Source organism: Dermochelys coriacea, chromosome 18, assembly GCF_009764565.3.
Source record: "Dermochelys coriacea isolate rDerCor1 chromosome 18, rDerCor1.pri.v4, whole genome shotgun sequence".
Taxonomy (NCBI): domain Eukaryota; kingdom Metazoa; phylum Chordata; order Testudines; family Dermochelyidae; genus Dermochelys; species Dermochelys coriacea.
In genome coordinates, this window is record NC_050085.1 from 3,769,600 (window position 1) to 3,785,288 (window position 15,689).

General features: G+C 44.3%; 1 long non-coding RNA gene across 1 annotated transcript; it reads left to right on the top strand.

The window, feature by feature from the left end:
- Positions 1-418: 418 nt before the first annotated feature.
- Positions 419-15,256, top strand: LOC122457086. The gene is made up of 4 exons (XR_006276409.1): positions 419-476; positions 793-886; positions 9,823-9,946; positions 14,821-15,256. It is a non-coding gene; the product is annotated as an uncharacterized LOC122457086 (long non-coding RNA).
- The last annotated feature ends 433 nt before the right edge of the window (positions 15,257-15,689 follow it).

Sequence of the window (15,689 nt, forward strand, 5' to 3'; positions counted from 1 at the left end):
AGATGTTCATTAGATTTCCCCTCTATAATCCCTCTTGTATCTCCTTTGTCCCTGCTGTGATTGTCCAGGTTACCCACAGATTCTGACCATTCTCCCAGGTTTCCATCTTTTGGATTTACCTGCAGACTTTTGTCTCCTGGCCCCATCGAACCTAGTTTAAAGCTTGCCTCACTAAGTTAGCCTATCTGTTATATGATACAGCATGTCCAGAAGGCAGCAGGAGAGTGTTAGAAGGAGCCTCATTCTCTGTAGAGGGAAGAAAGTTTGCTATAGATTAATTAAAGCACCTGAAGCCAATTAGAGCACCTGAAGCCAGTCACCTGATAAACTCCCCCTGCTTCAATCAGACAAGGGGATGAGTTGAAGCAGAGTGGGTTGGTGTTGGAGCAGAGAGCAGTTTGGAGGGAAGCCGAGAAGAGTTTGAAGAAGTGCTGTGGTGGGCTAAGAAGACCAAGACCCTAGTAAAGGGACACCTGGTTTGTACGGGGGGGGCAGGAAGCCCCACAAGCTGAAGGGCAGGAGAGGGAAGTAGCCCAGGGGAAGGAACCACTAGTTCAAGTGGTTTACTGCTATCCCTAGGGCCCCTGGGCTGGGACCTGGAGTAGAGGGTGGGCCTGGGTCCCTCCCTCTCCACTTCCCTCCTTTAGTACACTAGCAGGGCAGTTAATCCCCAGTTCTGGGGCGAGAAACAGTGCCCTGAACCCTCCTCAAGATGACAAAGCGCGAGACCCATCAAAGTAGTGCTGGCAATTTGCCACAGTATCCAAAAATACTCTTCCCTTTCCTTTACAGGTGGACCTCATCTCAGCTCAGCAGTTCTTCTTGGAACAGCATCCCATGGTCGAGAAAACCAAAGCCCTCCCTGCGATGCCATCCACACAGCCGGGTATTTACCTCCAGGATGTGTCTGGGCCACTATCCTTGATCAGAAGGATCGATGAGAACACCACTCCCTAAGCCCTATAGTCACTTCTGATCTGCTCAAGGTCATACCTTGCAGTATCATTTTGCCCACATGGATGAGCAGCATGGGGTAGTTGTCAGAGGACCAGGTGATCCTAGGCAATCCTTCTATAATGTCCCAGATATGGGCCCTTAGCAGGCAGCACATCTCCTGGTGTGCCAGGCTAGGCCAGGACAGAAAATGGATGCCTCTGTTCCCCTTAAAATGGAGTCACTGACCACCAACAACCTTTGTTTCCTTTTGAGAGTGGTGGCCAAAATCCTCCTAGCCTTGGGGGTATATGGCTTCTGCTCTACCACCTTTGGGGGAGATTCTTCATCCCTTGTTACCAGGGCAGCAGATTGGTTTTTTTTTTTTATTTCTATGGATGCTGGGTTGGGAGCAGAGATGGAGCACTACCTGCTGCCAGGAGTAACCAGCAGTCAGCTTCCTCCCTGTGCAGGAGCAGTTTACTCCTCCCCTGGTGATGCTACTCCCATGTGCTCAAGCTGGATTACTTCCTCAGCCTTGGAGGTCTCCATACACAGGTTTTCAGTGAATTCCTTCTGTGCACAGAGGCTACTCAGCTCCACCTCCTCCTGTAGCTCTCCCACCTGCTTCCTGATAGAATCTACCAGCAGGCACCTCTCACACTGGGAGGTCTCCCCAGCCTGGCTCTCTATGATGGGGAAATGCAGGCCACAGTCTCTGCAAATCCACACCAGGACCTGGGTAGAGGCATCCATGGTTTGGTTCTCTGACTGGACACAGACAGCTGCAGCGGCACAGGAGCTAGCAAACAGAGCTGTAAACAGGGGAGTTTGAAAGGGGAGTTTGTATTGTGGTGCTTGTTTGGGGTTTGCTTTTGCTGGGGGGGGGGTTGGTCTTTTTGGTGGGACTTGTGTTTCCCAGATTAACAGGACTTAGGTGGGAAGGCAATGACAGATACGGAGGCAGCTGTGGGAGTGATTCATGTGGTGGAAGACACATTGAGGATGACTGGATGTGGAAGCTGTGGTATGTACATGATCCTGGAGGGGGGACCTGGTAAGAGTTTTTTCTGCATGAAATGCCGTCTGATAGAGCTGATGGAGGAAAAGATCTGAGGTTTGGCGATGCAGGTGGAAAGTCTCGTTGAGTTTAGGAAGGGGTTTGAACAGATGATGGAGCAAAGATATGAGGTATCTGAAGGGAAAAGCTCAGACTCACAGATGGAAGCAGGGCTGGGGAATTCTGAGGGGAGACTGGGTGAGGAAAGTGGTCAGTGGAAGCATGTGACTAAAAGAACCAGGCAGAGGAAAAGACGGGCTAGTGAAGGAGAAATAGAGCTTAGGAACAGGTTTGCAGAGTTGGAAAACGAAGAAGGGGCTCGGCAGGTACTTGTTGAAGGTGGAAGGGTAAGGGAGAAGAGAAGAGAGGCTAGTCCTATAGGAAAAGCGGAAGAGTCAAGGGAGACTACACCAAATATGAGCCCCAGGAGGATACAGGATGGGTTGAAGAGGATTATAAGGGAAAATAGGAATGGAAAGAACTTACAGCCAGAGAGAACAGGGGAGAGACTGGAGAATAGCACTGTCCCCAGGAAAAGGCAGGTCTATGTGATAGAGGACTCTTTATTGAGAAGAATAGACTAGAGCTGATCCAGAGAATAGAAGGGTGTGCTGTCTTCCAGGTGCTAAGATACGGGATGTAGATCTGAGGTTGAAAAGGATCCTAAAGGGAGCGGGAAAGAATCCCCTAGTTATCCTTCATGTGGGAACAAATGATACGGCTAGATTCTCGCTGGAAAGTATTAAGGGAGACTATGCTAGGCTGGGGAAGATGCTTAAGGAAATTGAGGCTCAGGTGATCTTTAGTGGGATCCTGCCTGTTCCTAGAGAAGGGCAACAAAGGTGTGACAAGATTATGACTGTCAACAGATGGCTTAGGCAGTGGTGCTATAAGGAGGGCTTTGGGATGTATGGCCACTGGGAGGCATTCACGGACAGAGGACAGTTCTCTCGGGATGGACTTCATCTGAGTAGGGAAGGAAATAGACTTCTAGGATCAAGGCTGGCACAACTGATAAAGAGAGCTTTAAATTAGGAATTAGGGGGAGATGGTTGGGAGATGTCCAGGTAATCTCCACGCCGGATTTTAGCATTGAGAGGGAAGAAGACAAAGTAAGAAAGGATACAGCCGTGGGTAGGAGAATGTATATAAGGAGCGAGGGCGGTGTGGATACTAGTCTAATAGGTTATACTGGCTGTAGAATGACTGTTCCTAATAGGGTACAAAATGTGAGCAAGGCCAAACAGCAAAAATTAAGATGTTTGTACACCAATGCGAGGAGCCTAGGTAACAAAATGGAGGAACTAGAGCTACTGGTGCAGGAAGTGAAACCAGATATTATAGGGATAACAGAAACATGGTGGAATAGTAGTCATGACTGGACTACAGGTATTGAAGGGTATGTGCTGTTTAGGAAAGACAGAAACAAAGGTAAAGGTGGTGGAGTAGCATTGTATATCAATGAGGTAGAATGTAAAGAAATAAGAAGTGATGCAATGGATAAGACGGAATCCGTCTGGGCAAAAATTACATTGGGAAGATAAGTGGAAAAGCCTCTCCTACGATAGTGCTTGGGGTGTGCTATAGACCTCCAGGATCTAATTTGGATATGGATAGAGCCATTTTTAATGTTTTTAATCAAGTAAATACTAATGGAAACTGTGTGATCATGGGAGACTTTAACTTCCCAGATATAGACTGGAGGACCAGTGTTGGTAATAATAATAGGGCTCAGATCTTCCTAGATGCGATAGCTGATGGATTCCTTCATCAAGTAGTTGCTGAACCGACTAGAGGGGATGCCATTTTAGATTTAATTTTGGTGAGTAGCGAGGACCTCATAGAAGAAATGGTTGTAGGGGACAAACTTGGCTCAAGTGATCATGAGCTAATTCAGTTCAAACTAAATGGAAGGATTAACAAAATAAATCTGCAACTAGAGTTTTTGATTTCAGAAGGGCTGACTTTCAAAAATTAAGGAAACTAGTTAGGGAAGTGGATTGGACTGAAGAACTTATGGATCTAAAGGTAGAGGAGGCCTGGGATTACTTTAAATCAAAGCTGCAGAAGCTATCGGAAGCCTGTATCCCAAGAAAGGGGAAAAAATTCATAGGAAGGAGTTGTAGACCAAGCTGGATGAGCAAGCATCTTAGAGAGGTGATTAAGAAGAAGCAGAAAGCATACAGGGAGTGGAAGATGGGAGGGATCAGCAAGGAAAGCTACCTAATTGAGGTCAGAACATGTAGGGATAAAGTGAGACAGGCTAAAAGTCGAGTAGAGTTGGACCTTGCAAAGGGAATTAAAACCAATAGTAAAAGGTTCTATAGCCATATAAATAAGAAGAAAACTAAGAAAGAAGTGGGGCCACTAAACACTGAGGATGGAGTGGAGGTTAAGGATAATCTAGGCATGGCCCAATATCTAAACAAATACTTTGCCTCAGTCTTTAATAAGGCTAAAGAGGATCTTGGGGATAATGGTAGCATGACTAATGGGAATGAGGATATGGAGGTAGATATTACCATATCTAAGGTAGAAGCGAAACTCAAACAGCTTACAGAGTAGCAGCTGTGTTAGTCTCTAAGGTGCCACAAGTACTCTTTTCTTTTTGCGAATACAGACTAACAAATTTATTAGAGCATAAGCTTTCGTGAGTTACAGCTCACTTCATCGGATGCATACGATCCGATGAAGTGAGCTGTAACTCACGAAAGCTTATGCTCTAATAAATTTGTTGGTCTCAAACAGCTTAATGGCCCTAAATCGGGGGGCCCAGATAATCTTCATCCAAGAATATTAAAGGAAGGCACCTGAAATTGCAAGCCCATTAGCAAGAATTTTTAATGAATCTGTAAACTCGGGAGTAGTACCGAATGATTGGAGAATTGCTAATATAGTTCCTATTTTTTAAGAAAGGGAAAAAAAAGTGATCCGGGTAACTAGAGGCCAGTTAGTTTGACATCTGTAGTATGCAAGGTCCTGGAAAAAATTTTGAAGGAGAAATTAGTTAAGGACATTGAAGTCAATGGTAAATGGGACAAAATACAACATGGTTTTACAAAAGGTAGATCGTGCCAAACCAACCTAATCTCCTTTTTTGAAAAAGTAACAGATTTTTTAGATAAAGGAAATGCAGTGGATCCAATTTACCTAGATTTCAGTAAGGCATTTGATACCGTGCCACATGGGGAATTATTAGTTAAATTGGAGAAGATGGGGATCAATATGAACATCAAAAGGTGGATAAGGAATTGGTTAAAGGGGAGACTGCAACGGGTCCTACTGAAAGGAGAACTGTCAGGTTGGAGGGAGGTTACCAGTGGAGTTCCTCAGGGATCGGTTTTGGGACCAATCTTATTTAATCTTTTTATAACTGACCTTGGCACAAAAAGTGGGAGTGTGCTAATAAAGTTTGCAGATGATACAAAGCTGGGAGGTATTGCCAATTCAGAGAAGGATCGGGATATTATACAGGAGGATCTGGATGACCTTGTAAACTGGAGTAATAGTAATAGGATGAAATTTAATAGTGAGAAGTGTAAGGTTATGCATTTAGGGATTAATAACAAGAATTTTAGTTATAAGTTGGGGACGCATCAATTAGAAGTAAGGGAAGAGGAGAAGGACCTTGGAGAATTGGTTGATCATAGGATGACTATGAGCTGCCTATGTGATATGGCTGTGAAAAAAGCTAATGCGGTTTTGGGATGCGTCAGGAGAGGCATTTCCAGTAGAGATAAGGAGGTTTTAGTACCATTATACAAGGCACTGGTGAGTCCTCACCTAGAATACTGTGTGCAGTTCTGGTCTCCCATTTTAAAAAGGATGAATTCAAACTGGAGCAGGTACAGAGAAGGGCTACTAGGATGATCCGAGGAATGGAAAACTTGTCTTATGAAAGGAGACTTAAGGAGCTTGGCTTGTTTAGCCTAACTAAAAGAAGGTTGAGGGGAGATATGATTGCCCTCTATAAATATATCAGAGGGATAAATACAGGAGAGGGAGAGGAATTATTTCAGCTCAGCACCAATGTGGACACAAGAACAATTGGGTATAAACTGGCCACCAGGAAGTTTAGACTTGAAATTAGACGAAGGTTTCTAACCACCAGAGGAGTGAAGTTTTGGAATAACCTTCCAAGGGAAGCAGTGGGGGCAAAAGATCTATCTGGTTTTAAGATTCTACTCGATAAGTTTATGGAGGAGATGGTATGATGGGATAATGGGATTTTGGTAAGTAATTGATCTTTAAATATTCAGGGTAAATAGGCCAAATCCCCTGAGATGGGATATTAGATGGATGGGATCTGAGTTACTACAGAAAATTCTTTCCTGGGTATCTGGCTGGTGAATCTTGCCCATATGCTCAGGGTTTATCTGATCGCCATATTTGGGGTCGGGAAGGAATTTTCCTCCAGGGCAGATTGGAGAGGCCCTGGAGGTTTTTCGCCTTCCTCTGTAGCATGGGGCATGGGTGACTTGAGGGAGGCTTCTCTGCTCCTTGAAGTCTTTGAACCATGATTTAAGGACTTCAATAGCTCAGACATGGGTGAGGTTTTTCATAGGAGTGGGTGGGTGAGATTCTGTGGCCTGCGCTGTGCAGGAGGTCGGACTAGATGATCAGAATTGTCCCTTCTGACCTTAGTATCTATGAATCTATAATAAGTGGAGGAGCCAGGAGCAGTGTTGGCATTGGCAATGAGGCCTGTCTGAACCATGATGATTTTATTCTTTCTCCCTTCTACAAACTCCATCTCAAACTCCCCTGTTTGCTGCCACCTGCTTGCTACCTCCCCTTGGTTGCTTAACATTTGGCTTTTAAGCCCTTCTGTCCTATGTCCGCCCTGCCCCCTCAACACACAGGGGAAAGGTGATCAAAAATCAAGGGATCAAAGGACAGGAGGTTAGAGACTTGATAGTGCACACTCAGCTAGCAGGCCTCTGGCCCCCACTCTCACATAGTCCCTAAACATACAGTCCCCAACAGACCAGACTGTAAACTTTAAGAAAGGCAAAAGGAAAAAGAAACAAAACCACAAACAAGCATGCTCACTCACCCCAAGAATTTGTGCTCACTCCTTCAGCAGCGACTCTCCCTCTCAAACACTGCTCTTGTTATCCCTCTAAATGTCATTCCTTTTTGAATCCTGGCCTTAATTATATCTTGTGGCAGTGAGTTCCACAGGCTACTTTGCATTTTGTGCACTAGTAGGAGGACGCTTTATATTAGGGTAGAGACCAAAGGTGCCAGTTGGGATCAGACCCCCATTGTGCTAGGTGCTGCATGGGACAAAACAGAGAACACCTGTCCTGAGGGACTGACAATCTAAAATATTTTCTCTTATCAATTTTGAATTTGTCACCTCTCAGTTTCATTGAATGTCCCATGGTTCTTATGTAATGAGACAGGGACAACAGAAGATCCCCTCTTTGTCCTAATCATTATTTTATGTATGTTTATCATGTCCCCTCTCTAAGGTGAACCTTAGTTCCTTTCAACCTTTAGGTTTCAGAGTAGCAGCCGTGTTAGTCTGTATCCACAAAAAGAACAGGAGTACTTGTGGCACCCTAGAGACTAACAAATGTATTGGAGCATAAGCTTTCGTGGGTCCACTTCATTGGATGCACAGAATGGAACATATAGTAAGAAGATATATATACACATACCGAGAAGGTAGAAGTTGCCATACAAACTGTAAGAGGCTAATTAATTAAGATGAGCAACTTCCACCTTCTCTGTATTATTACATAATTTGTTAGTCTCTAGGGTGCCACAAGTACTCCTGTTCTTTTTTCAACCTTTAGTTACTGTTGTAACTATTCATGCCATTTCTGCTCCCAATGCCCAATGTTGCCTGGAGGTCTCAGGCAGAATCTCATTCCCAGCCTCTGAAAGTGGCTTAGGGGGAGAAGCTGGCACATGCCCCTGGCTTTACCCTTGCCCCACCCAGCTATTAGTAACATGCAGGGAGCTGGCACATTCACCCTGGAGCCTGCTTGGATCCCTTCATCTAGTTGCAGATGTTTTTGTTGCACAGAATTTTCCCATCACTCTGACATCTCCTCCGTGCATCAAAATTGAGGGTCTTGTCACTGCCTTCAAAGTACAGCATGTCTCCGTCCCTGCTGTTCACCAGCCCTTGTCTCATTTCACATCATCCCTTCTGCTCCACCAACTACACCACCCTTGTCTAAACATTTTTCAGCTTGTCACACAAATGCTTCCATGCCTTCTCCTGTGCTGCCCCCAATGAATGGGATTTCCTCTCTGAGCTCATCTGTAAGACCACTGCCTTCTCCATGCCAAAGACCCTCCCTTCTTGGAGACTCATCCCTGTAGAATGCTGATGGGGGACTGACTTCCATCCATCCATCCATCCCTATGCACACCTGTCTGTCTGTCTGTCTGTCTCTGTCTGTCTGTCTACCCAACACATTGTGGGCACTACTGGAAATAAATAACAATCCTCATTTTATATATAGCTATACATCTACTTACATGGAGAAGAGATTTCTTATAGAAGAGGTTCCTTAATCTAGCAGACAAAGGCAGAACAAGATCCATTGGTAGAATATGAAGTGTAACAAATTCTAATGAGAAATCAGGGGTCCATTTTTAGCAGAGAGGGTGATTAACCACTGGAACAATTTATCTAGGGACGTGGTGGATAATCCATCACTTGGAATATTTAAATCAAGACTGGATGTCTCTTTCTAAAAGATCTGCTCTAACTCAATCAGAAGTTACAGGCTGATGCAGGACTCCCTGGGTGAAATTCTCTGGCCTGTATTAAGCAGGAGGTCAGAGTAGATTATCACAATGATCCTTTCTGGCCTTAAAATTGATGACTCTGTACAAATACATGTACACAAGCACATACACAGAGAGAATCCAAGATGGTGTGGTACAAAGGTTGCATAAGCAAAACCTTTATCCCACCACTACATAACTTCTGAAAATGCCACAATTCCAGAGAAAGTAGTTTTAGAATTGCTTTCCAATTTAAAAACAATGGCATTGGGACTTTTTCCTTTCCCTCTGTCTGCAAAGTTGGGCTCCCTTCGCTACATAGAGGCCACAGAAAGAGAGAGCAATAAAAGAATTAACATTTTAGAAACCTCTAAAAGAGAATGTAAGTAGCTTTGTCATGTAGAATAACGCTGTCATTTTAAGAGCCACTATCCTGGGAGCTTCCTGCTCTAGAGACAAATGCTGGGTGATCCCCCAGCAAGTAAACTGGGAATCTCCCTTCCCATTGGTACAAAGTCCCTGTTTCTAACCCTAAAGGATAATGAGATCTGACCTCTGACCTTAAACCTGTCAGAAGTCCAAACTGGGTCTTCCCCATCCTGGGCTTGAGGCCAGTGATATTCTGAGGAGAAATGTCACATTTGGGGGAGCAAGAAGGAGACATTTCTCTGGCATGTTGTTTTAACGAATGATAGCTGCTATTGGAAGGTGCCCAAGGGTTTGCAATGTTCAGACAAGTCTTGCACTGGCCTCCCAACTGTCGAACCTGGAATGCGGGGCAAATGGCTGAGATGTGGAATGCCTCTGTTTTGCTGTGCACCATGCAGTAGATCTAATATACTTCGACTTCACTACAGCACAAGGAAACCACAGGGGAAAATTATTAGTTAAATTAGGGAAGACGGGGATCAGTACAAGCATTGTAAGGTGGCTAAGGAACTGGCTAAAGGGGAGAAGCCAATGGGTTGTACTGAAAGGTGAATTATCAGACTGGAGAGAGGTTACTAGTGGAGTTCCTCAAGGATCAATATTGGGATTAACCTTATTCAATATTTTTACTCCATGTCCTTGGTGAAAAGAGTAGGATGTGAGCTAATGAAATGTGCTGCTGATATGAAGTTTGGAGGCATCGTCAATCAAGAGGAGGATCGGAATATTACACAGAAGATTTGGAGGATCTTGATGACTGAAGTGACAGAAATGGTATGAAATTTAATAGTACAAAATGCAAGATCATGCACTTAGGGTCTAATAAGATTTTTTTGTGATAAGTTGTGGGCTCATCAGTTAGAAGTGACAAAGGAGGAGAGAAACCTGAGTGCATGGGTCGATCACAGGATGACTATGAACCACCAATATGTTGCTGCTGTGAAACAGGCAAATGTATTGCTAGGATGTATGAGGCTAGGCATTTCCAGTAGAGATCTCTATCTCTATTAATGCCATTGTACAAGGTACTGGCAAGACCTCATTTAGAATACTGTGTACAATTCTGGTCACCCATGTTCAAGAAAGATGCATTTAAATAAGAATAGGTGCAGAGAAGAGCTACTAGGATGATTGGGGAATAGAGAGCCTATCTTATGAGAGGAGATCTTGGTAGATCTTGGCTTGTTCAGTGTAGGAGAAAGAAGGCTGAGAGGGGATAGGATTGCTCTCTATAAACGCATTAGGAGAGTAAATACCTGGGAAGCTGATGAGCTATTTAAGCTACAGAACAATGCTGACAAAAGAACAAACAGATACAAACTGGCCATGAACAAATTCAGGCTGGAAATTAGAAGGTTTCTAACTTTCAGAGGCGTGAGGTTCTGGAACAGCTGCCCAATAGGAGTTGTTGGGGCAAACAACTTAATTAATTTTAAGAAAGAGATGGACAAATTTATGCATGTGATTGTATGATGAGGCTGTGATGGTGGGGGCTGGTCTCAGCAGCTCTGGGACTCACTTCCTGTTTATGTCTTATGCTCCTAAAGCACATGCTTCAGGGTTTTGGTTGGCCACTGGCAGAGGTCAGGAAGGAATTCTCTCCCTCAATGCATTCTGGGAGAGTTTTTTAATATCCTTCTGAAGCATCAGGGATGGCCATAGCTGGAGATGGGACATTGGATGAGGAGGGCCAGGCTCTGAGGTGGCACCAAGCATTCTCCCTCTCAGGTGCTTCGCTGGCTGGTTCTTGCTTAGGGTCTAATGCTCGCCATTGTGGGGTCAGGAAGGAATTTCCGCCCAGGTCAGTTTGGCAGTGAACCTGGAGGTTACTTCCTCCACCTTCCTCTGCAGCGTGTTGGTGCGGTTCACTTGCCAGGAGGCCTGTGTTGCGAACTGGAGGGTTCAGGTCTCAGACCCAGCTGATGATCCACAATGACAACCCTTACTTGTGCAAAGGATGGAATTTGTTTTTTTCAAACTGATTTATTTAATTCACACAGTGAGAAAATAGCTTTCACCTCGTGCAAGCCCTTCCTTTTCACTTTGGGCGTGTCTTCGTTTCGGTGGTGATAGTGAACTTGATGCGAAAGCTAATGGCTGTCCCTTTTAAAGGAGTGTTCCTCCAAGGCCTGTCTCACCAAAGAGGTATGGCTGCCTCTTCGTTTACTCTGTAGTATTTCAGCTTTCATATGTGTGATGGTAACATCCTGTTCATACTGCATTGTCCTCAGGACTTTGCACACATCCAAGGAGCTTGGAGGAAATTTTGTCAGATAGTTTACAAGTCCTAATAGTCTTTGAACTGATCTAATAGCTCTAGCTGTGGGCATCTGCTGTATTGCTTTTACCTTCTCGGGATCAGGTCATGGACCTTGGGAGGTCAGCCAGTGTCCCAGGTGTGGTGCTGCAGTCAACTGCAATTTTATCTTTTAGATTTACTTCCCTGGCTTTTTCTAGCTGACAGATGAGGCTGTGGTCATGATCTTCCCTGACTTTTGCCATGCTGTCCCTGTGTCTGTACACCAGAATGTCACCAGTTGTGGCACTGATTTCTGTGAGTCCGGTTTGTACATCTTGCTGTGGCTGCTGGTATTCTTCTGCAGCAGGTTTGGTCCCAAAGGGCATCTTCAACCATCTGTATCTACCTGCTGATGTCCTAAATGTGGTGAGGTGGCAGCTTTACTTATCCAGTAGCACCTTCCAATTATCATCTTTGGCATCAAATGCTGGGAATGTTTGTGTTTTTGCTAAATCAGGTCATATTTCTTCAATTGTTGGAATTTGGTCGTGGGCTCTTTTAAGTGATTTGCTTAAGTTGCTTGGGTTTATGCAAATTCTCAGTGGCTGCCTTGCTGCTCATCCAACTTATGGGCTCTGTGAATTTAGCAATGAGGCCTACTTTTTCCATTGGCTTTATTGCCCCTGTTAGGTTTTGTCTTAACGCAATGGGTATTTCTGCAATGCTTGTGCGGTCCTGGCTGAATCGTTTTATCTGTTTCCAGGTGTAACATGCCTGGAAGACATCCCAGTCCTTCCAAAACATCCTGGTAATTTTTAGCAACTTTTCTGCAGGGATGTCACAGGATATTGTTTGATCGGGATATGGTTTTGCTTTTGCCTTTTTGTTTATTGTGTGACTCATTTGTCCCAGATTTAGTCATTAGGTTCATGAATTTACCTTATGTTTTAGCTGAAAGAGTGGCTTTTCTATTGTCTGTACTACCTGAAATTTCAGCCTTTATACTTTCCCTAGGTATTCTGCTTGTCATTTACATTGCTTTAGTGGTATTATGATTGTATCATCATATAATTTTAATTTGGCTTTGCTCGGTTGCAATTTCACTTTCTTCTCTTGCATAATGTTCAGGAAATGTTTGTAGCTTAACATATTCACTGCCTATTTGGAATCCTATTTGTTTTCAGGTGCTGTCTTGTCTTTGCAGGGACTACTTGTCTGAGCTTTACAATTCACTTATTTTTGCTATTTTGCACTGCATTAATCTCATATGTGTGCTTGCTTCCTCAATAGGGAGCATTTGTTGTTTTGTTCTTCTTGTCTGGAAGTTTTGGCATAACGATTTATCTTGCCACAATTATACAGTGACTCCATACACAGGGTATTTTCCATTATCATGTTTTTCCACCCAGTACCCACAGGCTTCCTTTGCATTTTGTTTGTTGTCTCTGCTTTATATTTGTGCACTGGCTTTTGCGCACACGGGTGTATTTTTTCCCTGTATTTTCATGCTTTCTCTGTACTCTGTGTATTATCTCTGTGCCTGCTTCGCTTATGCTCTGCATTTGGATGTGATTTTGTTCACTAGCTTTGGGAGAACATTCTCATTCCAGCTCCTGCATCTTTCATCCCTATTACTAATCACAAATTAAATCATCTTTTAAGTTTTGATAATTGCCCTGAGTCAACCATTTTACGCAGTTTGGCACTAGACTGATCTGTTGATTCTCCAGATTCTTGATCACACTTGTTGAAACAATACTTTTCATATATGACATTTTTGTGGGTTGAAAATGCTTTTGTAGCGCTTCTAGGATTTTACATGGGTCCTCCCAGTTGGCTGCCAACATATCCAGATGCTGTTGGAGCATGTGGCAATCTTTGCCCATTACAGCTAATAGGGTGGCTGCTCTTATTTTGTTTTCCTTTTTATCCTGTCCTGTTGCAATTTTGTAGTTTTCCCAGTGTGGTCTAAAGAATGTCCAGTTGCTGAACACATCCCTCTTCACATCCATCTGCTCAGGAATCTGGTATGCCACCAGGATTAAGATGAGGCTCTTTGTGTGGCTGTTGTTGTGGTTGGTTTTTTGTTGTTGCAATATTCGTAGTTTCTGATTTCACGCATCTGGAAGAGCCAACTCTCTGCTGACACCATGTTCAATCTTCAAGCATGAAAAGAGAGCCCAGGCAGTGCAATAATCAGGCATGATCCATTCCTCCACATGTACTGTCCTCTCTCCTCAAGCACTCTGGAAAGTAGCGCTCTCTAAGATCGTGTACGTAACCATAGTATAACACTCCTTTAGGGAACCTGTTTGTCATAACAGCAGGGTGCACAGCTCCTGTGTGAAGGGGTCAGAAAGCAGCTGACTGAGAAAGCTTTGGAGGTAGCTAAAGCAATGGCAGCTGAAACAGGAGACACACATCAGCCACACTATCAGAGGCTCATTCACCTGCACATCTACCAATGTGATATGTGCCAGCAATGCCCCTCTGCCATGTACATTGGCCAAACCAGACAGTCTTTACATAAAAGAATAAATGGACACAAATCAGACGTCAAGAATTATAACGTTCAAAAACCAGTCGGAGAACACTTCAATCTCTCTGGTCACTCGATTACAGACCTAAAAGTTGCAATTCTTCAACAAAAAACTTCAAAAACAGACTCCGAGAGACTGCTGAATTGGAATTAATTTGCAAACTGGATACAATTAACTTAGTCTTGAATAAAGACTGGGAGTGGATGTGTCATTACACAAAGTAAAACTATTTCTCCTTGTTTATCTTCCTCCCCCCCGCCCCCACTGTTCCTCACACGTTCTTGTCACCTGCTGGAAATGGCCCACCTTGATTATCACTACAAAAGGGTTTTCCCCCACCTCTCCTGCTGGTAATAGCTCACCTTACGTGATCACTCTCATTAGTGTGTATGGTAACACCCATTGTTTCATGTTCTCTGTGTATATAAAATCTCCCCACTGTATTTTCCACTGAATGCATCTGATGAAGTGAGCTGTAGCTCACGAAAGCTTATGATCAAATAAATTTGTTAGTCTGTAAGGTGCCACAAGTACCCCTTTTCTTTTTGCAGATACAGACTAACACAGCTGCTACTCTGAAACAACGGGGCTTGTGCCCGATGGCCAGTGCCTCGGAGAGCGGTCAATCAAAGAGCCAGGGTGTCCTGGTTCTGGCCCATGATGGGGAGCCCTGAGTGTGGGGCATCTTCGGAGGAGGGATTTTTACAGATCCAGCCAGAAAAAGGGAATGCGAGCAAGGCAGCCGCTACATCTGTTAGCATGTGAGGGGATTCCAGAGTGACGGGAATCCTGAGCTCTGTGTGATGGATTTGGAGTGGCTTGTGATGGTTGATTAATACGAAATGCACTCGATGTTTCTCTGATTACAGGAAAGGTGTTTACTGTATGAACACATGGAGTTAATTCATACAGGGGGCTATCGCAGCAGGCAGGACAGAGTACAATGGCTTCCAATGACCATCCATCTGCCAACACTTAAGAGACAATGCCTGGACAATCGGCTTCGATGTTTTGACCTCTGACCCCTCGTGAGCCCACCAAACTAGTGTGTCAAGAGGGCCCAAGCCTGTGAACTCCAGAGAACAAAGAGCCCTGCTGGATTTAAAAGGACACAATCCCTCAAGCCAGGGAAGAGACTGTTACGGGGCACAGGCTGACTCAGGTCCCCTGACGTTAGGGGGGTTTGGTCAGATAGACTTGCCTAGGTCTTTAGGTAAGATAGATATGGGTAGACCTGTTGTTTTGAGATCCTTTTCTCTTAAATGCTTTGTTCCTATAGTTAAATAAACAACACTTCTGCTTTGAGTAGTCTGGTTTGGATGACTATATTCCACTAGTTAAAGCTCCTAAAGGGAAGAGCCACAGGTGGGTGGGCCCAGTTGGACCTGCAGGGTAAGCATGGTGGGTACACAGTGTATTGTAACTGGGTCTGACAGTGGGGGAATTGCAGGATTCCACCTCAGAGAGGCGAGGACACAAGGCCTGAGACCTGCGGGAGGAGGTGCACGTGGAGATGCCAGAGGTATAGCGAGCCCTAAAGAATGACAATGAGCCACAGATAAGAAAAAAACTCAGGAGTTAGGAGGCAATGGAGGCCCTGTGTACCTGTTACTAAAAGCAGATAAGGAAATACTTGGGAAAAAATCCATGTAAATGGCTGGGTCTGGGTGAAATACTGTGAGCTCGAAGGTGATGGGAATTAGCTGGTTAATGTAGTGAACATCATCAAATCAGCAAC